Below are 13,223 nucleotides of genomic sequence, written 5' to 3'. Positions count from 1 at the left end.
TGAGCAGCTTTTCCGGGAGAAGGGAACAGGGTGAAAATAAGTTATTCCTTCCCTCTGATAGTAGTCTATCCTCAAACAATTTGTATTCAACCTCTCCATCCTCCTTATCACTCTCTATAGTATGTGTATTTCTCTTGGTGAATCTTGGTGAATACACATATAACATTTTCCTTAGAACATAATTTGGCCTTAGAACATATATCATAATGCAGAGTAGGATTGTGTGGATAAAAGGCCATGTATATAGGGTTGATTCTCTGTCTTTGAGTTCTGTGTAGTTTTGCATTTAAAGAACTTTTTTTCACTTGCCTAACAGATATTCTTCTGAAGCTGAGAATATATCTGTTTAATCTTGCAACTAGAAAATCAAAATTGGTTATTTTGCTATATAAACATATTCCTGTTGTGTCTGTCCACCAAATGGACTACACCTGTCATTGGAGCGAAGCCCTCCAACCTGTCCTAGAAAGTTGGGGATCCTCCTAGCGCAGATTTAAAAAATGCAAGGGGAGGAAAGAAAGTTCCACTGTATGAATTCAGGTACGCTTATACAGTCTTGAGTATCATTCTGTGAAATGGAATTTATTTGAGAACTGACCAAACCAGGGTCCTTTTGGGGAATATCAGGGACAGATAATTAGATATAATTCCTAGCTTGCCTGTCCACAAGCACCTCTTTTATTTTGTCCAGTGTAAGTTTCTAAAACTTATTTAAACAGTATCTGTTATTTTAGAAGAATTATGAAGCTTAATTGAGACAACCTCAACAGATGTGCTCTAAAACAAGCTTTAATTATTCAATACGCTGTGAGATAGCTTTTTAAAAATTAAAATGTTTTCATTTAAAACCATAACATGTTTTACTCATTACAAGGAAAGGAAGAACAAAATATACTATATAAACAAGCCACAGAACAAAAAGACCTCAACACAAATATTGCCACATAGTATAAGTTAGAAATAATTATGAATAACTGGAGAAAGTTTTGACAGAAAAGGCTTCCAATATCAATTCCATTCGCACGCATTTATAATGCTGTGGAAGCTAGTTCTGTGTGGCAGCCAGGAATATATGCAAATGAAGCACCCAGCTGGGGCTGGTTCCTTGCATGTTTTTTCCACATGCTTGTTTCTCCCTCTCCTTTCCTGCCGACAGATAACTAGATGAACACTTTATGCCATTGGCCTCAGTTTTATAGTGGCTTCCTACACACGTACCTTCCATCACCCCTATGTCAGATTGCAGTGTGATGAAGCAGTATACATCGAGTAGACTGCAGTCTCCTTGTTCATGCATTGAACCTGGCTTCTTGTAAAGTCCTTGAACTAATTCCAGCACATGACATATTGTATTTTTGTTCTTCCTGATGTGAAATACTTCCCTTCTTGGCTGCTAGAAGACATAGGTGGTTGGCCCTGTAATGAACTATAGATTAAGTCATTTTTGTAAACGTTGAATCTGACAAAAACTCTGAATCCTTCATTCTTCACTTGGAGCTTTTGAAAAACTCTTGTTTCCATTTCCTGTTCTGAGTACACTGGCCTCTTTGTTAGGATGGAGTGGGGCATTTCTAAGATTGCAAGACTTCCTGGCTTTCTTTGTGTGTCACCCTTGTTTTAGTGCCCAAGTCAGACAATAATTGAAGTCTTGTTAGGATGAGACCATCAGGCACGCTTGAAGGAATGGGGTAAATTATAGACTGCTGTTAAATGAAGTAACCAAAGCTGAAAACATATTGATAATGCCTGGTAGTTTGGCTTATTTGTCAATCAGTTGTTTCAGATGACATTTGAAGGCCAGTTGGAGCCAGAGATGTCCGAAGCTGGAGTTTGGAATGTAATGAATGCTTCTTAGTTCTCCTGACATACCATCAATTATGGGTTGTCTCAAGACAAAAGAATTGTTAGTGCCTTTGTAGCTTGATCATTAGTAAAGAGGTGCAAAACTATAGTACTTATCACAGAAATAGTCAAGAAAGTATATGGTTGCAATGTAGCCAAGGAAGTCCTAATGACAGTAAAGATCCTGTAGTTTAAAGATCTTCTTTTTAATGTCAGGTCAGTGATAAAGATCAGCACTTTCATCCAGGACTGGTAGATGTTTTGCCGGCAATTAACCTGGTTTGGAAAAAGGAGGGGATTCATCCCTCCTAATTAGGGTTACTCCAAGATGTAGTAAGCTAAGTCTGTACGGGGAGGGGAGGGGTGAGTGTATAATATATGGAATGCTGTCTCACTGATTAGATACATCTTCAAACACAATAGCATTTTGAGTGCCTCTGTTGACCTTAGGCTGCTGGAATAATGTACAGGTAGTCCTTGCTTAATGACTACAATAGGAACTGTAAAATTCGTTGTTAAGTGGGGCAGTTGTTAAGTGAGTCGCACCCGATTTTACAACCTTTTTTGCAGTGGTCATTAAACGAATCACCATGGCTGTTAAGTGAATCATACGGTCATTAAGGGAATCACATGGTTCCCCATTGATTTTGCTTGCTGGAAGCCAGCTGGGAAGGTTGCAGATGGTGATCATGTGACCCCGGGATGCTGCAACCATCGTAAGTGCGAGCTTGTTGCCAAGTGCCCGGATCATGATCATCTGACCGCTGGGGTGCTGTGACGGTTGTAAGTGCGAGGACCGGTTGTAAGTCCTTTTGTTTAGCACTGTTGTAACTTGTCACTAAATGAATGGTTGTTAAGTGAGGACTACCTATAGATAGTTGGTTGATTTATTTGTGTGCCATTGGGATAACATTTGGTTGGTATACTGTGTGTGACAGTTGGGCAGTCTCAGGCATGACATAGGAGTTTCTTGTCCTGGAGTTTTTCAGTGACCATGATGAGGTTGCCCAGTTAGGAAAAGCTCAGACTTTCAAGTCTGCCTTGGCAACCATGGATGCATCACAACTAGTATGTTTGGAAAGAGAAAAATAGAACCATAGACAAAGTAAAGACACATCTGACACTAAGGCTGACATTCTCACATGTACTTGGGTGGAGAGTTCGTTGGATTAAATGGGATTGCAAAATAACTTTCCCAATGCCTTTTTTAACATTTAAAAACTGTTCAGACAGATTAGCTTCAGAGAGCAATGTTAGGAAAAGAGCATGTGTTTGCCTCCTCTGTATTATTTTCCTAATTAAAATTCTTCACATCCCCACAAGCTGCTAAGAGCTTAACTGGAAGTATGGGGTAAGGAATTTCTTCTTTTACTCCCTGTCTGCTTCTTAGCTTAAGAAAAAATGGATATCTTATTAAATTATTATTTGTATTATTTCTTTTGTTCTGTTGTTCTCTTTTCTAATCCAGTTGTTTATTTTCTAATTTTTTGTTTTTATGCACCTAAAATTGTAAGTTGCCCAGAGTCACTTTTTACAGTCATTTAAATTGAATAAATAAATAAATAGCAACAGGATTGTATGCAATCAGAAATTGGGAAATATGAAATTAAATAAAATTTTCATTTATTTATAGTAATATAGATTTAGTACAGTAATGTTACTAAACATTAGTTTCACTGTTATTAAGCAGGGAAACAGGAGAAAAGGCAAAGGTTATAGAAAAGAACTAAATTATACATTATTAAATGGAAAAAATGTGGAAATCGTATGAATATGTTTTGTGGAGAAGAAAACTGTAACTAAAAAAAGTGGGTTTCATCTTATCATTACGGGGAGTGTGGGAAAATGTCAGGGAGCCAGAGTTGTTGGGCAGCAGTAAACCGTCTGCTCAGGAAGCCAAGCTTGAGTAGGAGCCAACTTGTGGAGATCTTCCAATAAAAAGGATCACAGACAATTTCAAATTCGTTAAATACCATGCCACAATTAAGGAAGTTACAAAGAAGTGAAGAAAACAAAGAGGAAACAGTCAGATTAAGATCAATCCCATGTAACATAGCATGCTCAAATCTTTCCCCAAGCACTTAATAGTCTGGCCTTGACTATAAACTCATTGCCATAGGAGATCATAAGATCAAGAAAAGAAGACCAGACTGTCATTCATGTTTGTTGGGAAGGAAGCTTAATGGATCCTAGAACACTGAGATCCACATATCCTTATCTGACAATTGATTTGTTAATCCATAGGTACCCTAAAACCTGGGGAGGGAGTTGCAGGGATGGCCTTAAATCACTCTTTCGGAAGCACCTGGAATATTTTATTATTCTTCTGCCTTTTAGATATTTATGGCAACTAAAATAAAACTCCAAATACAATGGGGCAAAAAAGTATTTAGTCAGCCACCAATTGTGCAAGTTCTCCCACTTAAAAAGATGAGAGAGGCCTGTAATTTTCATCATAGGTATACCTCAACTATGAGAGACAAAATGGGGGGAAAAATCCAGAAAATCACAGTCTGATTTTTAAAGAATTTATTTGCAAATCATGGTGGAAAATAAGTATTTGGTCAATATCAAAAGTTCATCTCAATACTTTGTTATATATCCTTTGTTGGCAATGACAGAGGTCAAACGTTTTCTGTAAGTCTTCACAAGGTTCTCACACACTGTTGCTGGTATTTTGGCCCATTCCTCCATGCAGATCTCCTCTAGAGCAGTGATGTTTTGGGGCTGTCGCTGGGCAACACGGACTTTCAACTCCCTCCAAAGGTTTTCCATGGGGTTGAGATCTGGAGACTGGCTAGGCCACTCCAGGACCTTGAAATGCTTCTTACGAAGCCACTCCTTCGTTGCCCGGGCAGTGTGCTAGGGATCATTGTCATGCTGAAAGACCCAGCCACGTTTCATCTTCAATGCCCTTGCTGATGGAAGGAGGTGTTCACTCCAAATCTCATGATACATGGCCCCATTCATTCTTTCCTTTACACGGATCAGTCGTCCTGGTCCCTTTGCAGAAAAACAGCCCCAAAGCATGATGTTTCCACCCCCATGCTTCACAGTAGGTATGGTGTTCTTTGGATGCAACTCAGCATTCTCTCTCCTCCAAACACGACGAGTTGAGTTTAGACCAAAACGTTCTACTTTGGTTTCATCTGACCATATGACATTCTCCCAATCCTCTTCTGGATCATCCAAATGCTCTCTAGCAAACTTCAGACGGGCCCGGACATGTACTGGCTTAAGCAGGGGGACACATCTGGCACTGCAGGATTTGAGTCCCTGGCAGCATAGTGTGTTACTGATGGTAGCCTTTGTTACTTTGGTCCCAGCTCTCTGCAGGTCATTCACTAGGTCCCCCCATGTGGTTCTGGGATTTTTGCTCACCGTTCTTGTGATCATTTTGACCCCACAGGGTGAGATCTTGCATGGAGCCCCAGATCAAGGGAGATTATCAGTGGTCTTGTATGTCTTCCATTTTCTAATTATTGCTCCCACAGTTGATTTCTTCACACCAAGCTGCTTGCCTATTGCAGATTCAGTCTTCCCAGCCTGGTGCAGGTCTACAATTTTGTTTCTGGTGTCCTTCAACAGCTCTTTGGTCTTGGCCATAGTGGAGTTTGGAGTGTGACTGTTTGAGGTTGTGGACAGGTGTCTTTTATACTGATAACAAGGTCAAACAGGTGCCATTACTACAGGTAATGAGTGGAGGACAGAGGAGCCTCTTAAAGAAGTAGTTACAGGTCTGTGAGAGCCAGACATCTTGCTTGTTTGTAGGTGACCAAATACTTATTTTCCACCATGATTTGCAAATAAATTATTTAAAAATCAGACAATGTGATTTTCTGGATTTTTTTTCTCATTTTGTCTCTCATAGTTGAGGTATACCTATGATGAAAATTACAGGCCTCTCTCATCTTTTTAAGTGGGAGAACTTGCACAATCGGTGGCTGACTAAATACTTTTTTGCCCCATTGTATATAGGCATAACAAACTGAATATGGAGTGAGGATGCGAGTTTGGATTGTAAATGTAGACCTCCAGGTTGTGATGACAGTAAAAACGGTAATTTTTGTATGATTTGTAAAGTCCTCATTTAAGCAAACAAATTGAAAAGTATTATTCCCATCTATGTCCAGGCTGTTCCCATTCTGAATATTACCTGCAAGCTTTAATTTTAATTTTAAATTCACTACAGACTTCTCTGTGCTCCCATCTACTTCCATCTGAGAGCTTGTTTATAATGGAAACTTGAGGAAAGCATACAAAGCTTTTGATGAAAGATTTATACAGTCCTTAATTTCACACCATCCAAGTTGCCACTTTTAGCTCTGGCTTCCGTACAGCAAGAGATTTAATTAGCCACTCCACAGACTTCCCTCCTCCGCTCACCTTGCTCACTTTTCCCACAGATGAAAGTGATGTTATGTATCACATTCCAGAAAATTCTTTGTGGTTGGAAAGCAGGCACAAGGCGTTTAAAAGTAGTTCTGCAGATTAAAAAGAAAAAATGCCATTTAGGAACTGCCAAATAACAGGAATAGACAACCACTCTAACCAAAACACCCCCAAAAAGTGTCTTCCAGAAGCATCCACTTAGAGAACTCTTTCTCTCTCTTTGCCTTTCTAACAGTCCTTTGTTTTCCTTCCACTATCCTGGATTTTTTCTCTCTCCATAGGAGATTGGCTTTACTTTGGGGTCAGGCACACAGCAACGGTGTTGGGATGGGAGGAAAGTATGTGGACATAAAAGGTGCTGTCCCCTCAGCCCACCTTACAGGGTGCCTCAGCAAGGCTGCCCTCACAGCAGCTAATGGGGATTATTTCAGGGCAGCAGTTGGGCTGTCCTTTCTCCTCTTCCTAATATCAGCAGCCACAGCCAAAATCTTGCCAAGAGAACTGCAGGGACTTGTCCAGGCAGTCATTAGGAGTCAAAACTGACTCAAGGGCACGTGCGCACGTGCACACACACACACACACAAAAGGTTTGAACTTGCCAGTCTTGGGCAAGGTGAGAGTCAGGGTAATGGCAGCAGAACAATATGCATGAGACCCTGTGGTTTTTATTTTTAGAATATTACAAACAGTCTTTAAAATTGATTGTATGAAAGCAAAAGGCTTTTTTTTCCCAGTTAAACAACAAAGATCCATCATATACACAGTAATGTGTATCAAAACCCCAGATGGCTGATAGCTGTGAAGCTGGCTAGAGCTATAATGTTAAAATGGAATGAATATTGTTTAATTGCTTATTGTTTATTTTGCTTGTAGACTAGCATAAAACTAATAACATAACGATCAGTCTAAAATAGAAGTAAAAATAAGATACATTGATAGAATAAAGTAAAGTAAAAATAAAAATTATTAGCGTAGAATTACAATGTACAGGAATTAAAACCTGGGAGAGGCCTATAAAATTACAGTCGATAGTCTGAATGCTATAAATAAGTAAGGGAGATAACTATGTTTAAATACTGAGGAGTACTAAGATTTATAAGACACTACAAGAATGGAAAGCTATGCTAACTTATATTGAGCCTAATACTTGCTGAAGCCCTACTAGGATTTGTTGGGATTATAACAGTTATGATCCAACCAACTGCAACAAGGAATTAGCAAGATATTTACAATATTTACAGTATACCAAGGAAGACTTGTCCCAGAGCTAAGATTCTAACAAAAATATGTGGATTGTAGTGTAAGCCCTGAGTGGATGCACAACCCTAATCTACTTGCAGAGCAAACAGTTTCAGGAAGTTTAGGCATCTGATCCGAAGCAACTGGATTCATAAAGGCAAAGGTAAAGCATATCTCTAAGTTATGATCAGTATCTAGATACTGGTTTATGCATGCTAATTACATTTTTATGAAGCACCCCAACTATTATTGTATGTAGAAAGCACTGCAGAAAGTAGCATATGTATGTCTACAGCCAAAATCACCTGTTCACAAGGAAGATATTCACAAGAAAGAAGGAACAAGCAGACCCTCCTAAAAATCACAGCTAGGTTGTATTTCTTAGAGTCAGTTCATGTATTAAATGGTTTGTGTAAATACATACAGCTTTGGCTACTGTATATAGAACCAGTTTTGAATATTAAATCTGTGAACTCTACTGATACGAAATTTTTAAAAATTGAATGCAAAAAACTAGCAGTTTCAACTATAGTCAGCTCTTCAACATTGTTGATGTTGTGTGAATATTGACGTTTGGAATATTTCAAGTTAGCACAGAAGTTAGAAAATGTCATGGCAGGAACTACTTTATTCCAGTTTTCATAGATTTAATAGTATCTGCTATTTCCTGAATATTAAATGTGCAGCTTGATAAGCAACTAAATCATGAGTTCCCTTCAGAAGAATTAGTTACAACCATAATCATTGGTAAATGCAACTCTGTTATTAAATTATCTAACTAAAAATACTTTTCTGATTCACATTTTTCTTCCACAACAAATTTTGAGAACCTATTGATCAGCGTTACTACCCCTCTAGTAGATTTTGCATTATTGTATTACTAACATACATCACTGTGTTTTCAGAATTTTCATACCAGAAGTCCAGAAGATTTAGTTTTTTCTTTGTTTTCTCTTTACTATATAAGTCTGTCCCTCTTCCTCTCTCTCTCTCTGGAGTTTTGTTTTTTATTTTTACTTTGCATTTGTGATGAGGGTATCTCTTCTGCCATTTACTGTAGTTTTTAAGTGTATATTCTTTTTTCTTTTCTATTTGGTGGAATAGAATTTCAATTTTTACTAGCAGCCATATTTCCTAAGATATTAATATAATTGGAAAAAAGTTTTGGAAGATTCTAAAACCACAGTTTGTGTTTTATAAACATGCATACATGAACATTTTATTGATTAGTCCTTTGACCATTTCATCAAAAAATAAAATACCAGCAAAAAAGAGAAATACAATTGAAACTATAATCAATATCAATGTAAATCAAATAATTTCATCACTCCTGTAATCAGCTCCAATCTGTGCTAAGTGATCTTTCCTTTGTGTTATTTTATATCAAAAAAGAGGCAATCCTAATGACCAGCAAGCTGGCTTAATGCAGTAAATGGGACAATTTAACCTTAGTCTCCCAAAAATTCTAAAATTTTATGTGGGATTCCAGTAGATCAGTCCTTTCTACATCATGCCATTAACATTCAAGTAACATATGAGCAGTATCTTCAGTGGCATATGCATAATCCTTCCTGATAAGGAACTCTATAAAACCTCCCAAGCTTAACCATAGATTCAAACTGTTCGGATCTTGCTCTGGTAAAAGCTTGTCTATGGTGTTGAGGTTTTTAAACAGACATTTTAAGCATATTATGAAGATTGATACTGGTCATTTCCAAGAAAAATAGAATGATTTGAAACATCTTTTTTTTTTAAATCAGCATTCCCCTTGATATTATCTGGGCTCTTAAGACTTGGCTGTTCCAGCAAGTTTTGGGGCCTGAAGGATTGTTCTTATTTCTCCTGGGGACTGTGTATATGATTGTTCCTTGACACAGGGAAAATTTACAGCCACATTGTTGTATCCTAGTTTTAAATATATTACTGTTTTGGAGGAGATCTGTAAGCTGGCCAGAGTCAGGCCTGATTAGAGTAGCATGTGGGCATAATAAAATGTAAGAACCGCTGTACTCAGTCCTCAATGAATGCAACTCTCATCGAAACCAATGCATGTTCAGAGACAAGTAGATTTGTTGAGAAAACAGTAGTACACAGCTCTAAGGCACAAAGAAATAGCTGGAACTAAATTCCCACAGTTAAACCCCAATTTAAAGTCCTTGTATTACCCCCCTCCCCCTCAATCACCGAATCCTTCCTGCGCAGGTTGTCGGGGCTCTCAGATTTCCTCTGTTGCTATGCCTTTAGTTCCTGAAGATTCGGAAATGGCTCATTGGGGCCTAGCAGTCCTCGCTCTGACCCCCCCCCCCATCTGCTGGAATGGCAGAACCACAGCAAACAAAGCAGTTGTGCAAAGGAGTGGTCGCGAGGATTCTGGCATAAAGTAATAACTAAGTTGAAGTTTTAAAGAATGCTAAATATGTATCTTTTGATCTTATGATTGTTTAGTTTAACAAAGGATACCCTTTCAAATGCATTGGACAACTCAGAATGTTTAAAAAGGACTGGATGTGAACTTCAGTAAAGCAGGAATGTAAAATAATGGAGGGGACCCAAATGCATGTGCTTTAGTCCTTCCAATGATTGTCCTGGTTTGGTTTAATATTGTTAAGTTTGTCAATATGGAACTGGGAAGGGAAAGGTTAAATATGTTAATGTAATGTTGGATTGTATATCCAAAATTTGGAACAAGTTGAAGCATGAAGAACTATGGATTTACTAAGCATACACTATAGCTAAAATCATGGCTTTACTTCACTCTGCTAGACCAGATTTCAAATTTTGGTCGGATGATATGTATTCACTTTCCAGCTATGAACTGATTCCATATTGACATAGAGGAAAGATTGATCAATATTTTACTGTGTGGTCAATTTATTAAAACTGAATAATTACTTAGTTTTTGACTCCTGGCGAGTGCTTGGATGAGTCCCTGCAGTTTTTGTGGCAAGATTTCAGAAGTGGCTTGACATTGCCTCCTTCCTAGGGCTGAGACAGAGTAACTGCCCCAAGGTCACCCAGCTGGCTTTATGCCTAAGGCAGGACTAGAACTCATGGTCTCCCGGTTTCTAGCCTGATGCCTTAACCACTATACCAAACTGGCTCTCTATATACTAGAGCCATCTCTATTTCATCCATGTTTCTGAGGAATATTCCAGTTCTTGAACTATATATGGGAGCTGCAGGGCCTAAATCTTCTACCTGTGTCAAGCCCTATCAGCTTGATTTCAATCCCAAGAGGACAACACAGTTAGATGGCTAGCATCCTTGGTGCTCACCTCTAGGTGAATCAGCTTGCTGTTTACCCACATTCATTACAGAGGCCATACTGAAGAACTGGTGACCTACCTGTAACTGAGATGTTTTTTAGTATGGTAATCTGTGAGTTCACACAATATTTCTCCTTCAGAAATTCCTCTTGATCTCAGTGGTCACTGAATATAGGTCAAGCTGAGGTCAGAGGGCTGCGCAGAAAATATTGTGTAGAAACAGTCCAAGAGTCCAGATAATAGGTACAGGAAAAGAAAAAGTCCCAATATAAGAAAAACTCTTCTATGTAGGGGTTGCCTGCCTCACCTGTGGGTGAGAGCCAGGATGGGTGGAGGGCCTGGAATGCACCACTGGAACAACATACCTGTGACGCCATCCCCAAGAGCAGCCATTCCTGTCTCCCATCTTATCTCCTCCTGCCTGTCAGCACCAAGATGTTATAGTCTGCCTCCAACTCTCCAGAGACCTCCCTTCTCCCCTGCTCATGTTGGTCCCCTTCCAAATCCATGGGCCCCCCAACCATACTAACAAACCAGCCACCCTCTCCAAGGTGATCAGTAAACCCAGGCTACTTTTGCAGCAGCACTCACCACCTACAGTCAGCAACCAAAAGATGATTCAACCCTTGGTTCAAATGAGAGAAGAGACACCTAGAGGATTCCTGGAGGATGATGAGGAGCAAATTTGATAGAACACAGGCTAGCACCAGTATTAGAGCCTACCTTGTGGTGGTGAGGGCGACAAAATGTCAGTACTTCTCTGGCTATATTGCATCCATGGCTAACTGTCCAGTGGCCTTGTTTAGAGTGACCTGATCCCTCCTGGGAGGGAGTGATCCAGGGATCCATCTGCAAAATCCTTTTTTAGGGAAGGTTGTAGAGGAGGTGATTGCACTGCAGTATAGAGGACCCCTGAAGAAGTGCATTATTTGGACCCCTTTCAAGTCAGGGTTCAGGCCTGGGAATGGGACTGAGATGGCATTGATCACACTCTTGGATGACTTTTTTGCACATCCATCCTTGCTGCTTTTGACCTCTCAGTGGCTTTCAATCCCATCAGTCATGGTATTCTTCTGGACTGGCTTTGGGAGTTGGGAGTGGGCAGCACTGGTTCTTCTCCTTCCTCCGGGCTTGGTTTCATTTGGTATTAATGGAGGAGAGAGGTCCAGCCCATGACCCTTTCTTTGTGAGGTGCTGCAAGGCTAAGTACTTCCTTCCCTCCCATTTAACCTCTACATAAACCTGCAGGGTGGGGTCATCTGACGATTTGGGGTGAGGTATCATCGGTATGCTGATGATACTCCACTTTATATTTCCACCTCAGGTGCTCTGAGCAATGCCATGGAATGTCTTGGTGTCTGGAGGCTATGAGGGCCTGCTGGCCTTCTGCAAGGCCTTGAAAACTTCTTTTTTTTTTTTTTGGGCCCAAGCCTGGGGGCCCAAATGTGTGACAGAGCCCGTCTCCTGGTTAGTTAATGTTTGTTTTACAACACCCAGCTGCTATGTGTTTTTATTTTTTGTATTGTATGTATTTTTTGTATTGTATGTATTTTATTTATTTTTATTGTAAGACGCCCAGAGTCATGTATGTGAGATGGGGCAGCTATGTAAATCAATTAAATAAACAAACAAACAAACTGAGTCAGCGTCCAAGAATGTTTGAATGTTCAGGGCTGGGTTCAAAGCAACTGGCTACAGACACCCGTAAAGTATGCATATTGTTTTCAGTGCAAGCAGAGAGCTTTATATAAAAGGCTTCTAGCTTTCATCTCAATTCAGTTGGTAGGCATATAATTCATTCAGAAAGCAGGGAGTAACAGCGAGATCATTAGTTCCAAGAAATTTTTTCTTACCTTTTCACACTTCTGTGTGAAAGTCATTTGACTCTCTACCTGGCTACCTAGCTGTCTCTAACAGCTGCCAGGATGTCTGCAACAAGCTGAGATTTTTTTTCAAAATGAGAAAGCATGCATCATGATATCACAGTGCAAGTTCCATCCTTTACAAACTTGTGTACAGTATCATAGTGCAAGAATGAAAGGGGCATCACAATACATGTTTGACACTGCCTGCAGCTTGTCCCCTCCATGGGCACTCATCATAGTCACTCCTTCAAGCTTAGAGGTTACAGAATCTGGGGCTGCAGGTCCTGTGATTACAGAATCCTTTTCTTCTCTGCTTGACGTTGGGTCCTGGATCAATTAATTCATTGGCTTCCAAGGCCCCTTCAGTTCCTCATCATCATACAAGTCTTCCACAAGTCTTATAACAAATAATAGAGCTTTGTTATATTCATTTTCCTAGCATGTATGACTGTATTAGGAAGGTAAGTTAAATATATAATAGACATATAATTCCTCCCGATTTCATGATACTTCCTATGTTGCTTCCTCCTCCCAAGACTCCTTTGCTGATTCTGATATAAAGCAGACCTAAACTCAGATTAGACTGCATTCCCACTTATTAGAAATCGGGGAACATGCC

The 13,223-nt window shown here is 39.6% G+C and overlaps 1 protein-coding gene across 4 annotated transcripts in view; it reads left to right on the top strand.

Moving 5' to 3' along the window:
* Window positions 1-13,223, top strand: part of SORCS2 (sortilin related VPS10 domain containing receptor 2) — a 132,741-nt gene that overhangs the window by 33,181 nt on the left and 86,337 nt on the right. The window lies entirely within an intron of this gene.

The sequence above is a fragment of the Python bivittatus genome, unplaced genomic scaffold (genome assembly GCF_059951505.1).
Source record: "Python bivittatus isolate LINGU-HERP-01145 unplaced genomic scaffold, Pbiv_v1 ctg000960_np1212, whole genome shotgun sequence".
NCBI classification, from domain to species: Eukaryota; Metazoa; Chordata; class Lepidosauria; order Squamata; family Pythonidae; genus Python; species Python bivittatus.
Note: the sequence above shows the minus strand (reverse complement) of the source record. Positions and strands in the feature narration are given on the sequence as shown.